Here is a 17,238-nt window from a genome sequence, read left to right on the forward strand (position 1 = left end):
TAACATTTGATTCGTATTGCCTGGGCCTCACTTTTTGATAGCACAGAGGCATAAGTAATAAGGAAGAAGAAAAAGATTCAATGAAACTATAGATATAGGACTTGCACTGCGTAATTTCAACCTTTATATTCACAGTGTTCTTTTGTAGCGTGCAAACAGGGTAGGACGCTGTCTGTGCCAGCCAGCGAAAGTCGAAAACTAATACACAGCTCCTCCCATTGGAAGGAGACACCCTATTGCACAGCTTTATAATCCAGACATGTCAGTCTTTCTCATTTGTCATCAAATTAATTCTTCCTCATTTTGGGGTTCCAAAAAGTATTTTATTTTCCATCAGGTTTTCCCAATAAGTGTCAGTTACTGCTTATATATCCAACATTAACATGATCCACTTGCATTCCTTCCCCAATGCATTTCGGGCTAGTAGGAAAGCCCTTCCTCAGGGGACAACTCTATAAAAAAGGAACAAATCAGCCTGTCACTGAGTATAACCAAAAAATTAATAAAAATGCATGCTAAGTACGACATCATTATATCTACCACCATTGAATCAAGTTAATCTGAAAGCGCCGAGATATACATGTGGTAATTGAAAAATCGTGCGTGTGCCGTTTTTAAAAAGAAAGAAATATGAGCCACGGTGAAACAGAATCCCGGTGTCTGAGTGTGAATTCATCCTATCATTCAGCAATAATACGTGTCAAAACAACCCACTGCCACAGTCACCGAGTGGTGTATTGAGAAAGAGTCCAAACTTTCCGGCATGCGTTAAACGTGAGCAGCATACTCACGGACTGTTAACAAGAACGGTGACGCTGTCTGAAAAACAGAACAGCGCGAGTTAGGAAATGAGCATTAAAGCCTTCAGCTACTGAGTGCAAAGTAACCTGGTCTCGAGCCACGAGTACTTACTAGATGTGGAAGTTAGTAGTACTAAGATTCATCAACAAATAACAGATTTACAGATAACACAAAAATTCCATTCGATCATTGAGACCGTGTGGTTGCATCGATGCCATATAGCGAATCCAGAAGTTTTCTCGTTTGAGTAATGTCTGTACGAGCGAAATTTTAGCCTAACTATAAAGTATCTGTAACCTTTGTTTTTTCAGTGAAATTCCAAGGATTTTTTAAATTCTATTTCCTAACTATAACGTCCCTGTAACCTCTGCTTTTTTTTACACACACATACAGACATGTGTTTCACTTACCTGATATACTTACTATTTTATTGTAGAGGCATATGTGGTAAAGGCATATGCGCTGTAAAGACTTGCTTTGTAAAGGCAATGCATGCTAAAGGATGTGTGGTAAAGGCATTTATTGAAAAATCATGCAACCAGACATACCGCTGCTTCACATCTCACATATCCAAATACATTGAGCTTCTAGTGTCTCCAACTGGTTTTGCTCCTTTTAGGTGAACATTGGTAGGGCCCGAATTTTGAATATGCATGCCACTCCTCGATAGTCCTCTACCATGTATTGCAGGACAGGCAGCCACACGGCCAAAAATAAATCCTTCTCTTTATTTAAGTGTGTCTAGAGTTATGTTAAGTGTATTTGTAAAGTGCATTATTCCCTTCAAAGGTATCCTAGTGAGTGCTTTTGCACCTTCTCAAGCTCCAGTCATACTATGTTGGGCTGGATTTCTGTTTCTGTTGCTGTGCTATAATAAACTTGATAGTTGGTATTGATTTGAAAGACACATTTCAGACTTGGTTGATTTGATTTCTTCCCACCCGACTAGTTTCAGCCCCAAAATGGTGACAGTTGGGTTTTACTCATTTAACCATCTCTTGCCAGTATCATTCAACAGACAAACCTCATTAGGCTTTTCATAAATTCAGCCCCACAAATTCAAACTTAACTACTCAAACAAATGTACCAACTACATACCAAGAATGACAAACACATCTCCATAACACAGAGGGCAGCAACAAAGGAGCTACAGAATGCTGAGCTCGTAAGGTGTGGGGGCTATTAAAGAAGGATACATTTGTCAGTGTAAAGGTTGAAATGTAATGGGGCCTTTCTTAGACCTACTTTTAATGGAGTTTAAGTTACTCACATGCCCCCATTATCTGTTGGCCTTGTGAATTATACTGCAAAGCCAAACCCGGGTTATTTAGGTTTCATCACAAGGAGTGAGTAGGAAGAGATCCTATAACCAAAGACTATGTAATCCCAGGTAACAACTGTATACATAGAGACAAGGGGTGGATAAAAGGAGGACTCAGTAGAGAATGGGTTTAATTTGGTTGAGAGGTCATTTAAGCTGCAACCCAAGAAAGGGCAAGAATGCTCCATTTTGGGCCTCCGGATGTATGCAAGAGTATGGGCAATTCAAACTTATGATTACAAGATTGAATCCTAAACTTAAGTGATCGGTCTTTTCAAGACACACAAGTACTCCTACATTTACTTTTAAAGGTAGGTCAATTAGCGGGGTGTGGTATATGGGTGGCTCGGGAGTACAGCGCATGAACAGCTTATATAAGCATTCTGGCTGAATGATGGCATTTTGGTGAAAGGGAGTTCTGGAAGAGTGACGATTCTACCAGTAGTCATTTGCAGTGCTCATACATGGATGGATGAGCAACAGATAACATCATAGCCCCTGGTGGGATGAGTACATAAGGAAATTCCCTACAATATTTCCTGTGCCTGTATATTCAGTAAGTCATTTTAAATGTACCTGCCTGTGTTGTGTGCACTGAACTTCACCCAGGGTCATCTCTAGAATGCAAAGAAAGGTAAAAAGGCCCTGGGCATGTCACGAGGATATGCCATGTTCTCTTCCCTGGTGTTTCTCGCTCTCAGGTGGCCATATCTCCACTGCTGATGGTTTTGGGGATTGCGAGCACAGAAATCTTAATAAGATTTCCCACAAATATTATCACTTTAAACTTATTTAACGAACCTGGAATTTGTGCGTCTTCCTAAGTCGATGAACCTTTGCCATTGTTTTAGAATTTAGCATTTTTACAACAGGGTCATCATTATTTGCATTTGATGTTCAGTCAATAAAGAAAGGTTTGGTGAAGTTTCAAAAGTTTATTTTCTCTTTAAGAGATTATTCAGTATTTTTGTTCTTTTTATTCAGATTAGTCAAATAAATCAATTACAGAAATAATCAAAAGAGATTGGTTAGAACAAGCATAGAAAATAACAGAGTGTTCTTTTCTGAATATAGTCCCTTTTCTAAACTAAAGGACCTAGCCTATCTTTACAAGAATCCATAAAGAATTCCTTCTTGAAAAGAGTAAGTAGATTTTGGAGCAAAGTCAGTTAACTAAAAAAGGATCAAACTTCCCATAGAGGGTACTTCTGGAGACTCAGCCGAGTACTCCGGACAGTTGCAGTAGCAAAGGTCTAAAGGGCCAGGAAGGAGAGAAAAATTGCCTCAGTACGTATGATCCGCATAAAGATAGAAAGTCTCCTCAATGTGCACAAGGATAAATCAAATAAATCACTGTCAGTAATAACTTATGGCAATTTGAGATAGCACTATCAAGTGCTAAGGGGCATGGTAGAGTAGGAGTGCATAAAATGCCTTAACTTTCTAGCTAGGAAAACATACTATATAGAAAAGTCACTAAATATTTTTCAAAAACAGATGAATATGCCATCAGCATCCAATGGAGGTTGATCTTCCGATGTTCTGTAGCCTTCACCCGCGAATTCCACAGTACACATCCATGTCAGCATTAAGTCATTCCAAGGTGGCTACAACGTATTACAAAAGTTAAATCTACGAAGGTTGTCATGGGAACCTTTTGCAAGCTTACTTTATTAGCTGTTTGGTGTCCCATCGTGTAACAATAAGCTGCTTTATGAAATGAAACATTTGAAATCTGGTATGTCCTGGTTAGATCCCAAAATATAAGCTGTATCAAGCATTTTCATAGTATTAATACGCTTGTTCAGTATGAATAAGTGGGAAAGAAAACAATATAAATACAGTGAAGTCATACGGAGTGAGAAAAAGAGAAATACATTTTGCAGAAAAAAAGACATTTCATAAAAAGATCAGGCTCTATATTTCAGTTATATAACGTCAAATTACCATTTATGAAAGGCATTTCTTTTCTCAAAGGGATATAGAAGAATAAAAGAAGGGTGAGCCCTAGCAGTTGGCGAGCGATGGAAATTTGGGCTTTCTACAGAAATTAAGCAGCATTTTCCACTTTTGCATGTTCAAGAAAAGCACATTACCTAACATTTACTTTATTATGCATTTCTATGTTAACGTTTAAGTAAGTTTCTATAATATTATGTGGTAAATGTTTTGTCAAATATTTCAGCTTCCTCAGGATCGCGGAGTCTGCAGTCTTGCTATGGCATTGCTACTTTTTCTGGGGCTCTTGTCCCCGTGTCCCAACCTGCTAGTTTGAATGTGACGGTACAGAGCAGGAATATCGTCGTAAAAATATCGACTAACCTAAATATCGCTGCAAAAATATCTACAGGAAGAAATATCGATGACAAAAATATCGTCTGACCAGAATATCGACAGACAGGTAAGTAATATCGTTAACATTAATATAGTTGTAATAAATATCGTTTACAAAAACATAGTTTACAATAATATTGTTTTTTAAATAATTATAAGTAATGTAGTGTTTTTAATGAATATTTGTAGTCAAAGTAGTATTTTTAGTAGTATATTATTATTTAATAATGTATTTTAAGTTGAATTTAGTATTAATAGTTCCGTAGCGGGTTGTGAGTTTATAGGGGAGTAGGGTGGGAAGTAATTTAAATATAATGAAATAATAGATTAATTAATGTTTTAAATGAATATAAATAGTGTAATAAATAATAGTTAATTAATTTCAATTAGTTAATTGAATAATAATTATGTAATTAATTATGTTAATTTTTTAATTAATTTTAGGTGTGTGTACAGGATTTTTTTAGTGAAAATGTTTTTGGGTAAAGGGGTATTTTTAGGGTTCAGGGTCAGTTTTCAGTTTTTGGGTAAGGGGTATTTTTAGGGTTCAGGGTCAGTTTTCAGTTTTTGGGTAAAGGGGTATTTTTAGGGTTCAGGGTCAGTTTTCAGTTTTTGGGTAAAGGGGTATTTTTAGGGTTCAGGGTAAGTTTTCAGTTCTTGGGTAAAGGGGTATTTTTTGGCTTCAGGGTCAGTTTTCAGTTTTTGGGTAAAGGGGTATTTAAATATAATGAAATAATAGATTAATTAATGTTTTAAATGAATATAAATAGTGTAATAAATAATAGTTAATTAATTTCAATTAGTTAATTGAATAATAATTATGTAATTAATTATGTTAATTTTTTAATTAATTTTAGGTGTGTGTACAGGATTTTTTTTGTGAAAATGTTTTTGGGTAAAGGGGTATTTTTAGGGTTCAGGGTCAGTTTTCAGTTTTTGGGTAAAGGGGTATTTTTAGGGTTCAGGGTCAATTTTGGGTTTTTGGGTAAAGGGGTATTTTTAGGGTTCAGGGTCAGTTTTCAGTTCTTGGCTAAAGGGATATTTTTTGGGTTCAGGGTCAGTTTTCCCTACTGTTGCACCCACTGGAGTGGGAATAGTAATTTTAACCCCTACGCTATCCAACGCTTTCCCTACTGTTGCACCCCCTGGAGTGGGAATAGTAATTTTTACCCCTACGCTATCCAACGCTTTCCCTACTGTTGCACCCTCTGGAGTGGGAATAGTAATTTTTACTCCTACGCTATCAAATGTTTTAATTAATAATATATTGTATATTTTAATTATATGTATGTATTATTGTTGTTATATAAAGTAATGTGTAAAATCAATTTATATGTCCACATTTATTAAGTTTATAATTAAAAAGTGTAGTAATTTTTTTTGAAATAGTTAAAAAATAAAAGTAATGTAATGTATTTTGTTAATAGTACTTATATTTATTTATTATTTAATGTAATTTTAATTATTTTAAAAAGTCGATATTTTTTACATCTATATTAATTACAACGATATTTTGGAGTCGATATTTATGTACTTACCTGTTTAAGTATAGGGTGTCGATATTTTTGTAAACGATATTTTTACAACGATATTTATGTCAGCTATATTTTTGTAATCGATATTTTAACACCCTACCGAATGTGACATGTGCTTCCACTTCTCTCTACGGTCTCTGCTGAAGACACATGGCTCAGCCAAGGCCACAAAGTCCGACCATATGATAAAGCTGCCAAAAAATAGGGTACCAAGAATGTTGTTGGAAAAAATCCTTGGTGAAAGCCAATACAATCAGCTTTAGTGTCCACCTGAGATGTTATTTGAAGCCTTGCGTTATACATTTATTTGACTCCAATCCCATTACATGAAATTTAATTTTCAGGCGGGTCTGCACATGAAAGTCAGTTTACTAGTATGCCAGGGGTAGTGGAAGTGATATCACACGGCTTTTGATCTTTACTTTCATTCACTCTCACACACACATACACATTAACAAACATTCACACACAAACACAGACTCATCCACAAGCATGCATACAACATACATTTAAAACATTTTTACTGACTTCAGCTGCCAGATAGGGTCATATTCCATCTAAATGTACTCCATTTTATTACGCTAATCTATATAAATAAACATGTGATTGTTCATTTGTTAAAAATCTTAAATCTCTGAAAGTTCTTCACCGATTGCTTTGAAATTTTGACACAATGTCGGATTCGAATACACCCGTGTTTTTATATACACAACGTTGGATTTGAATACGCGCGTCTTGAATACGCGCGTGTTTTTAATCGAAAGCCCGACAGACACATAAAAATGTAAATGTTTGTTTGTTCAAAATCTTAAATCTCTGAAAGTTATTCACCGATTGCTTTGAAATTTTGACACAAAGTTGGACTCAAGTAAGTGTGTGTTTTTATATACACAAGGTTGAATTTTAATACGCTTGTGTCCAATACGCACGTGTTTTTAATCGAAAACCCGAACAGACCCTATCGATTTGGTTGCTGCGCAACAACTACAAGGGACGCATAGAGACAATAGTCTATATATATTGGGATGGACAGTTGGTGTCAGGATGGCAGACCAGGAAGTGGGTGGAGGGAGGGGGGAGGAGTTGGTTCAGTTTGCAACATAATTTAAAAGAACAGGATGCAACCGCGACCTGCGGTTCTATTACATGTTATATGTTAAGGATGTGTCCAATATCTACCTTCTGTACTGATTGTTTCTGTTATATCAACTGATGTGATGTGATTTAAATATGTATCAAATTGATATCGGGAAAAACTGGATAACAAGTATGTCGGGATCCAGCCCAACGCGCCTGCTTAAAAGACTACAATCACCGGCGGTCCGGGGCGCCGGACTACATTTCCCAGAGTTCCCGGCGGGGATTCCGGGATATCTGCCGGGTGACCCGGAAGGCTGGTGTCAGTAATTCCTTCGGGATCCGAGGCAGCGGCTGCTCCTCGGAACGGCGCCTTTCCAGAGGCTCCGCGTGTTGCAGTCTGACCGGTATTTGAGGAGCGGTTATTGGATACTCTGAGATCGCGCTGGCTAGCGTGTGAGCTACTTTAACTGTTATGTGATTTCCGCTACTTGGTTCTCAGTTATAGCGCTGGCTAGCGTGGGGATCAAAGTGCATTTGACTCGACTTCTGCTATCAAAGTCACACAGACATTTGTGTTTGGGCATTACCTCGCGGCTGCGAGGAACTGTGTTTTTCATTAACTGGCATATGAGCTCTTGGCTCGAGAAAACATTTGGGCATTGTGAGCGTTCGCTCTTTGGGAATACACTCCTAGAGGAGCGAGCATATTGGTGTGAGTACAACCGTCGAGTGGCGGAGTGCAGGGGGGGATTGTTGGACCTCCACACTGCCGTCACGAACCCAAGGCTTGGGGTTCATGAACCTTTTGTGATTTGTGGCAAATCAATTACCAAAGCGGAGTGTGGTAGTGAGAGAACTACACACTGCCGTGTTTGGGTATTCTTGGCATGAACAAGCACAGCAGGATTTAATCTGATTCTGTTCAAAGCAGATCCCTGTGATAAAGTTTCAAATATTGTTTAGCACGGGAAGTGCCATTTCATTTTACTTTTGGAATCCTTTCACAACTCAAACGTTTTCACAGTGGGGTAGGTTTGAATCAGTCATTTTAGGCTTTACGCTTCCCCAGCCAGGCTTGATAGTAACCCTTTTCTTTTGTATTAATCAGGAAGGAAGACGGGAGATACAGCAAAGGGTGGTTAGAGTCATTCATTTACAGGTGAAGACATGTTGATGTGGTGTTAGTAAGAATTAATGAGAGTAGGGTGTAGCCATGTATTAACCTGTGTATTTTTGTCTTTCAGTTTCTTTATCCCTGCTGCCCCCTTCCTTCTCCTCTTTATTCTTTCTGGGTTTTTTCCCCTTTATGGGGTTTTTCCCTCGCCGTATCGTCTGAGCACCCTGTGTTTATATTTCAGGGTGTTCGGTCGGTCCGGAGGTGGAGCATTGTTGCTGCACGTGAATCCTGCGGAGTGCAAAGCCTAACAGAATTACTGACCCAAGAAATACACTCTGCCTGATTCATATGTAGCAGCAATGGCGTCCATGGAGGATGTGTTACAAGCCTTGGTTTTGGTACAGCAGGAGCTGGCATCTTCCAAGGCTGAGACCGCAGCTTTGCGAGAGAAGGTGGAGCGTTTGAGTGGTAACCCGTTCAACGCTTCCGCATCGTCTTCTAATGTTCAGGTTACTGTACCCCCACCCATTCCATTGGCTACTCCTGAACGGTTTTCAGGGGATCCACGTAAGGTGCATGTGTTTATGACGCAGGTGCTCATGCATTTTTCTTGTAAACCGTCCTCGTTCCCCACAAATCATTCAAGGGTGGCATTTCTGATTTCTTATTTGATTGGGGATGCAGCTGATTGGGTGGTGCCATTGGTGAAACGTGATGATGCTCTTTTGTCTAATTGGGCAGAGTTTAAAAAGGAATTTGAGAGGGTCTTTGATCGAAGAGCCACCACCTTTTGTGCGGATCGTGAGCTATTGACATTAAGACAAGGTAGAGGAGAGCTGATAACATATCTAACGGCCTTCAACAGGCTGGTGGTAGAAGCATCATGGCCAGAGGAGAAAAAACTATCTTTGTTTTATCAGGGGTTACATGATGATTTAAAGGATGTAGTAGCACAGGTGGATCCGCAGCCCACTACTTTTGAGGACATGGTAAACTTGGTGTTGAGATTAGACAGTAGATTAACGGACAGAGGTAGTAATAGGAGACGGTGGGAAAGAGGAGCGTACTTTGTTGATAGAAACCCCAGAAAGGCATCTGGGGGTACTGACGCTACGTCTGAACCAATGGAGATACGAGCTCTTAGAGCACCCTTGTCTAGAGAAGAGAGAGAAGCCAGAAGGGTACAGGGCTTGTGCATGTACTGTGGTAAGAAGGGGCATTACGTCCGGGAATGTCCTTCTAAACCAAAGGCATCAGGGACTTTTAGTAGGTTTAAGAAAGTTGCAGTGTCTAAAACTGTACCAGAGAACGAACAGAAGGAGGACCGCACAGCGGGAGCAGACGGAGAACAAGCATGGAAGCTTACCTCCCTGTCATCCTCGGGCGATGAGGAAACAGAGCCTCACTTGGTGGTGGTGATGACGTTAGAATATGAGTTAGAAAGATGTCCAGTAATGGTGATGGTGGACTCAGGGGCGACTGGTAATTTTGTAGATAAGGGTCTGGTAAGACGTCTAGAATTGCCTCGAGTTCTTAGGGAGACACCGGAAGATGTGTTGGCAGTGGATGGGCAGCCTTTAACCTCAGGTCAGATAACGGAGAGGACTGGTGATTTGGGGTTATCAATGGTGACGCAAGGGTATGTGCATTCTGAGGTGTTAGCATTGAATATCATAGATGCTCCGCAGTACGAGATTATATTAGGCATGCCTTGGTTGCATAAACATAATCCTGTGGTGAATTGGCGGTCGAAATCTATACAGTTTGACCCAGAGTCTTGTAAGGACCACTTAACTCCTTGTATGTCTGCTAATGTCTCCGTGTTAGCTACCCCATTTTTGGCGGCCACTGCTGCGGAAAAGGACATCAAGCTACCAGTAGTATACGCTTCTTACAGTGATGTGTTTAGTGAGGTGAAGGCAGAAACTCTGCCCCCACATAGGGAATACGACTGTCGTATTGATTTAGTGGAGGGGGCATCGTTACCATCTTGTAGAGTGTATGCTTTGTCTGTACCCGAGACCACCCATCTGAAGCAGTACATTGACCATTACACTCGATTGGGATTTATACGCCCCTCTCGTTCTCCCGCAGCTTCCCCTCTTTTCTTTATATCGAAGGCCAATGGGGACTTGAGAGCATGTGTGGACTATAGGGCATTGAACAAGAACACCATTCATAACCGATACCCTCTTCCACTCATTTCAGTCTTGCTCGACCAGGTGAGAGAGGCCAGGATTTACACCCGTTTGGATTTACGTGGGGCATACCACCTGGTTAGAGTAAGGGAAGGGGATGAGTGGAAGACGGCGTTCAAAACACGGTTTGGATTATATGAATACCTAGTGATGCCTTTTGGGCTTTGTAACGCCCCCGCAGCATTTCAGTTCTTCATAAACGATGTGCTAAAAGAATATGTAGATCAATTTGTGGTGATGTATATAGACGACATCTTGATATATTCTCAAGAAGTTTCATGCCACACGAACCATGTCTGCAAGGTCCTGGATAAATTAAGAGAACACCATCTCTATGTAAAGCTGAGTAAATGTGAGTTCGGGGTGCATGAGGTGGAATTTTTGGGTGTGAATCTTAGTCCTGAAGGATTACAGATGTCAGAAAGGAAGGTACAGGCGGTGAGGGATTGGCCAGCCCCTAAGAACGTGAAAGAGGTACAGAGCTTTTTGGGGTTTGCCAACTATTATCGCAGGTTCATTGTGCATTTCTCCCAAACTGCTGTCCCTATCACTAGGCTGTTAAGGAAAGGGAGGTTATTCGAGTGGACAGTGGAGGCTGAGCAAGCTTTTCAGGCGCTAAAAAAGGCCTTTACTACCGCGCCAGTGTTGGCGCATCCTGTTCTGGAACATCCCTTTATCGTGGAGGCTGACGCTTCAGATGAAGCCATAGGTGCGATCCTGTCGCAGAGAGACGTACATACTGGTCAGCTTCATCCTGTTGCCTATCTGTCGAAAAAACTGAGTTCGGCTGAGGTCAACTATTCAATCGCAGAAAAAGAACTCTTGGCAATTAAAAGGGCTTTCCAGGAGTGGAGACCGTATCTGTGGGGAGCAAGTCATGCAATTACGGTGTACACTGATCACCGGAATCTCCAGTATATGTCCGCTGCTAGACACCTCACGCAAAGGCAGATGCGGTGGATGTTATTCTTTTCCGAGTATAACTTTGTTGTAACCTTTCGTCCTGGCTCGGAGAACAGGAAAGCTGATGCCCTTTCTAGACAGGGAATCCCCACCGGAAAAAATGCCGAAGAACAGTCAATAATTCCTTCCACGAAGGTGGTTTGTGTAGTGAGAGCTGAGAAGTTTCTGGAGGACATAAAAGACTCTAGGTCCACGGACTATTGGGTTCATTGGGCTTCTGCCAAACCAGACAGGAAGATCAGGCAGGGTTTACCCTTCTATGGAGAGCGCCTGTTTCTGCCTAACATGGAGATCAGAAAGAAGGCATTCAGTTGGTGTCATGAAGCTCCTGCGGCGGGACATCCAGGGATCACAAAGACTGTGAATCTACTTAGAAGGCATTTCTGGTGGGAGACTCTTGTGAAGGACGCCACTCAATGGGTGGGCAGCTGTGAAGTCTGTGCTAGAAACAAGGGGGAAACATCAAAAAAGAAAGGGTTGTTAATGCCGATGCCCACGCCTGATCGTCCATGGTCAAACATTAGTTTGGATTTCATCACAGGCCTCCCAAAAGATCAAGGGAACACCGCAGCCCTGGTGGTTGTGGACAATTTGACAAAAATGGGACACTTCGTGCCATGTGTGAACCTACCCACAGCTAGTCAAACAGCACAGATAATGGCATCACAAGTTTTTCGTTTACATGGCATTCCAAGAGTCATTGTGTCTGATAGGGGGCCACAATTCATTGCTCGATTCTGGAGAGTATGGTGTCATGCATTGGGCATAGAAACAGCTTTATCTACGAGCTTCCATCCTCAAACTGATGGACAGACAGAACGTCTAAATCAGACTCTAAAGAAGTACTTGCGATGTTACTCGAAGGAGGCACATGGGTCTTGGGTGGAGTTGTTGTGGATGGCGGAAATGGCCTACAACAACGCCTGGCATAGCTCCATAGGAATGTCCCCATTCAAAGCAAATTATGGGTATGATGTACGTACTCTGCCAATACATATACCGGAAGAGGTAAACGATCAACCCTCGGTAAAAGAGCGGGTGCTATTGATAAGAAACATACACAGCACAGTGCAAAAACATTTGCTAAAGGCCAAAGAAACATACAAAAGGTGGGAGGACAGACATAGGATACCTGGTCCTCAGTTTGAGGTAGGAGACAAGGTTTGGCTCTCGACCAAATATATCCGGTTCAAGCTCCGAAGCGTGTTTCATCCGCGATTTATAGGGCCTTATCCGGTGGTGCGCCGCATCAATCCTGTGGCATACAAATTGAAGTTGCCTAGCACTTTACGAATACACCCCGTTTTTCATGTTCAGTTGCTGAAAAAGGCTCTTACCTCACGCAGGACTGCAACTCCGGTGCTGGCTAAGGATGGGAATCTGGAGTATGAGGTGAGGTCCATAAAAGACTCCAAGTTTCGCAGAGGTGTCTTATGGTACTTGGTTTCATGGAAAGGCTATTGGGCGGAGGAGGACTCCTGGGAACCGGTTCATAATGTCCATGCTCCTCGAGCTGTGCGATCATTCCACGACAGACACCACGCAAAGCCTGGGCATAGGAGGCGCTTGGGAGGAGGGCGTACTGTCGGGATCCAGCCCAACGCGCCTGCTTAAAAGACTACAATCACCGGCGGTCCGGGGCGCCGGACTACATTTCCCAGAGTTCCCGGCGGGGATTCCGGGATATCTGCCGGGTGACCCGGAAGGCTGGTGTCAGTAATTCCTTCGGGATCCGAGGCAGCGGCTGCTCCTCGGAACGGCGCCTTTCCAGAGGCTCCGCGTGTTGCAGTCTGACCGGTATTTGAGGAGCGGTTATTGGATACTCTGAGATCGCGCTGGCTAGCGTGTGAGCTACTTTAACTGTTATGTGATTTCCGCTACTTGGTTCTCAGTTATAGCGCTGGCTAGCGTGGGGATCAAAGTGCATTTGACTCGACTTCTGCTATCAAAGTCACACAGACATTTGTGTTTGGGCATTACCTCGCGGCTGCGAGGAACTGTGTTTTTCATTAACTGGCATATGAGCTCTTGGCTCGAGAAAACATTTGGGCATTGTGAGCGTTCGCTCTTTGGGAATACACTCCTAGAGGAGCGAGCATATTGGTGTGAGTACAACCGTCGAGTGGCGGAGTGCAGGGGGGGATTGTTGGACCTCCACACTGCCGTCACGAACCCAAGGCTTGGGGTTCATGAACCTTTTGTGATTTGTGGCAAATCAATTACCAAAGCGGAGTGTGGTAGTGAGAGAACTACACACTGCCGTGTTTGGGTATTCTTGGCATGAACAAGCACAGCAGGATTTAATCTGATTCTGTTCAAAGCAGATCCCTGTGATAAAGTTTCAAATATTGTTTAGCACGGGAAGTGCCATTTCATTTTACTTTTGGAATCCTTTCACAACTCAAACGTTTTCACAGTGGGGTAGGTTTGAATCAGTCATTTTAGGCTTTACGCTTCCCCAGCCAGGCTTGATAGTAACCCTTTTCTTTTGTATTAATCAGGAAGGAAGACGGGAGATACAGCAAAGGGTGGTTAGAGTCATTCATTTACAGGTGAAGACATGTTGATGTGGTGTTAGTAAGAATTAATGAGAGTAGGGTGTAGCCATGTATTAACCTGTGTATTTTTGTCTTTCAGTTTCTTTATCCCTGCTGCCCCCTTCCTTCTCCTCTTTATTCTTTCTGGGTTTTTTCCCCTTTATGGGGTTTTTCCCTCGCCGTATCGTCTGAGCACCCTGTGTTTATATTTCAGGGTGTTCGGTCGGTCCGGAGGTGGAGCATTGTTGCTGCACGTGAATCCTGCGGAGTGCAAAGCCTAACAAAGTAGCAAAAAGGAAAATACCTTGAGTACCTACTATGACACATGTACTACTAACTGTGGTTTTCAATAAAGTTTGTTATAAAAAAAATATAACAAAGCTCAGGGCCAAGCTTTAGAATTGTGCGGTTTAGATCTAGACACAGATTGCTTCTCACATGGACAATTATATGTTGAGTGTTCTAGAGTTGTCAAACCAGACAATTTCTATATCTGCACACAATGGAACAACAAAAACGTATTGTATACCGCGTGTCCAATACGCGTGGGTTTTTAATCGATAGCCCGAACAGACCCTATCGATTTAATTGCTACGCAACAACTACAAGGGATGCATAGAGACAACAGTCTACATGTATTAGGATGGACAGTTGATGTCAGGATGGCAGACCAGGAGGGTGGAGAGAGAGGGGAGGAGTTGGTTCAGTTTGCAACATAATTTAAAAGAACACAATGCAACCGCGACCTGCGGTTCAATTACATGTTATATATTAAGGCTTCGTCCAATATCTACCATCTGTACTGATTGTTTCTGTTACATCAAGTGATGTGATGTGATTTAAATATGTATCAAATTGATATAGGGAAAAACTGGATAACAAGCAGCAAAAAAGAAAATACCTTGAGTACTTGCTATGATACATGTACTACTAATTGTGGTTTTCAACAAAGTTTGTTATAAAAAAATATATAACAAAGCTCAGAGCCAAGCTTTAGAATGGTGCGGTTTAGATCTAGACACGGATTGCTTCTCAAATGGACAATTATATGTTGCGTGTTCTAGAGTCGGCAAACCATACAATCTCTATATCTGCACACACAATGGAACAACAAAACCATATTGTATGCCCACAAGCATTGTAAAATTAAACATATTAGAAACGTGTGCTTACTCTTTTCTTTCTTTTCCATTTAACCAGACAGAGCCACAGCAATGCGTGGCCGGGTACAGCTAGTAGTAAATAAGATTATTCACTATTTGTGAAAAAAAAGAATGAATGGAAAACCAGGAAAGTGGAGCCCTAACCCACATCCATTAGGATGAGCAGCCCTTTTGTTACAAACACTAATTTTGCTACTTCTGATGCCAGGAGTCACAAAGGTAGTTCCAGGGGTTCCAGTGGGTGACCCCTGCCGACCACTAATTGACATCGAAAGAGCAGCAAATAAATCACTCATGTGAGACTGTTCCAAAAGTCAAAACATAGCTGTGCAGCACCCCGCCTCTTTAAAGGGTTTTTTCTTTGCTTCCCCCTTTTAGGAAGCCTTCTGGTCAGCTTATGAAGATTTAAGGATCCATTGAGATATTTTGCGGTGAGAGGCTGCTATTGTAGATTTTTGGAACATTTATGAAAAGATTAATGAGCTACACTGTATATAAGTCTAAAATTAGTGGTGAAAAAACAATACGGTGTGCTACCGGCTGTGTTTTTTCTGATGATGCATTTCTTTAAAAGGTAGAGAAGTAGCCATAGGCTGGAATGAGGACATTGTAACATGGAAACCTGGGTTTGTACCCAAGCCTCAACACTCTTCCTACATAGTATGTGACTTGTTTTACAGGGATGCCTTTTTTCAAGCTGTTAAAGAGGGACTCCATATCCCACAAGTCTGTTGCTGCTACTGCGAAGCCCAGAAGGAGGGGGTGAGCACTGGTGTTGCGCTTAAAAGTGTGGTAAGACCCACGGGCGTGGGACGACTGTTTCCAAGCTGCTAAAAAGGGACTCAATGATTCTGTGGCGGAACCCCGCATGAATTTATCCTTCATGCCTTTACAACACAGTCACTACCGCAAATGCGAAGTTACCACTTGTTACTTTACCACGCAAGTCATTACAATGACTTGCTTTAGGGGGTGCTGGACTTTGAATACTATAAAGTACTAGTCCAACTCCAATATATGCAACAGTAGGAAATGTGTTGGACTTAAAAAATCCAACACCAGTCCTACGTCAGCTCCTATGGCCGGGGTAATGATAAAACACCTTGCCATGTGCTCTTAGCCTCTGTCAAAAAAAGGAATATGCCGCCCCTGTGCTCCGATGGTCCTCTATTGTCTGAAGATCGTTCTAAAGCATTTTTAGAAAGAGCTTTTAAAGGTCTTGTAGATGAAATGTTGGTAAAACTTCAAACCTTGATTATTCCCACTTCTTGTGAACTCAGACTTTTCACAAACGGGGACACTATTATTTATCTTGAGGGGCCATCTAGAACCCCACTGGCTACTGAACATCTCAAAAGGATCCCCGTTAGCGTATCTGTAACAGAGAATGTGAATTCAACTAGTAGTAGAGAGAGGGCTTTGCCGCTAGTTGTCCCCCCTCAGGAGAAGCCCCTGTCTCTAGCTGTAGGCATGGGCTTCCGTCTGTGAGTTTGCATGATGTGATGCCTATCCCCCTTTATTCTGTGTAGGCTTGTTGCCCACAGGCCAACCCACATGTATAACGATTAAGGGAAAACCTTGGTTTATAATCCCAACTTGCTCTCATAACTGCCATCTAGGAAAGATTTGTTTTCTTCCTGGTCTTCTGATCTGGTGCCCTACAGTTTAAGCTTACCTCCTGCTGCTACTCCCTATGTTATTATCCTGGATACTGTTCCTTATTGGGACCTAATAGTATGAAAGATTACATGTGTTTGAGGAACAAGGTGGTACATTGGATTAATAAACATTTGTGGTACAACTATTTGTTCAAATCCATTATAATGGCAAGGAGAGACCCATGGATAGGTTCGAAATCTAACCCCTTTCATGGGGATTGTGTGGTAGTCTGTTTTGATAATCAGCACACTGCTGCCACCTTGTTATAACAGTTTGCAGCTGGATTTAGGCCACCTGCGGGAATCTGCTTTTTCCCCCTAGGTTGTTTTTTCTAAACCACTGTTTTCTTGTCCTCTTTACTCTGTGTCCAATTTGGATCAGTTCCCTCTTTCGTTCCTTCAAATGTTAGTTCTAGGCCTGCCCAGGAAGTAGTTTACCCTGTCTGAAACTGATTGACTTCCACTTCACTTCCCTGAGAACCTGCTTGCTTGCAAGATTGATTAAGTTGAGTGTTTGAGTTCCCCTAATAC

Source organism: Lissotriton vulgaris, chromosome 10 (genome assembly GCF_964263255.1).
Source record: "Lissotriton vulgaris chromosome 10, aLisVul1.2, whole genome shotgun sequence".
Classification (NCBI taxonomy): domain Eukaryota; kingdom Metazoa; phylum Chordata; class Amphibia; order Caudata; family Salamandridae; genus Lissotriton; species Lissotriton vulgaris.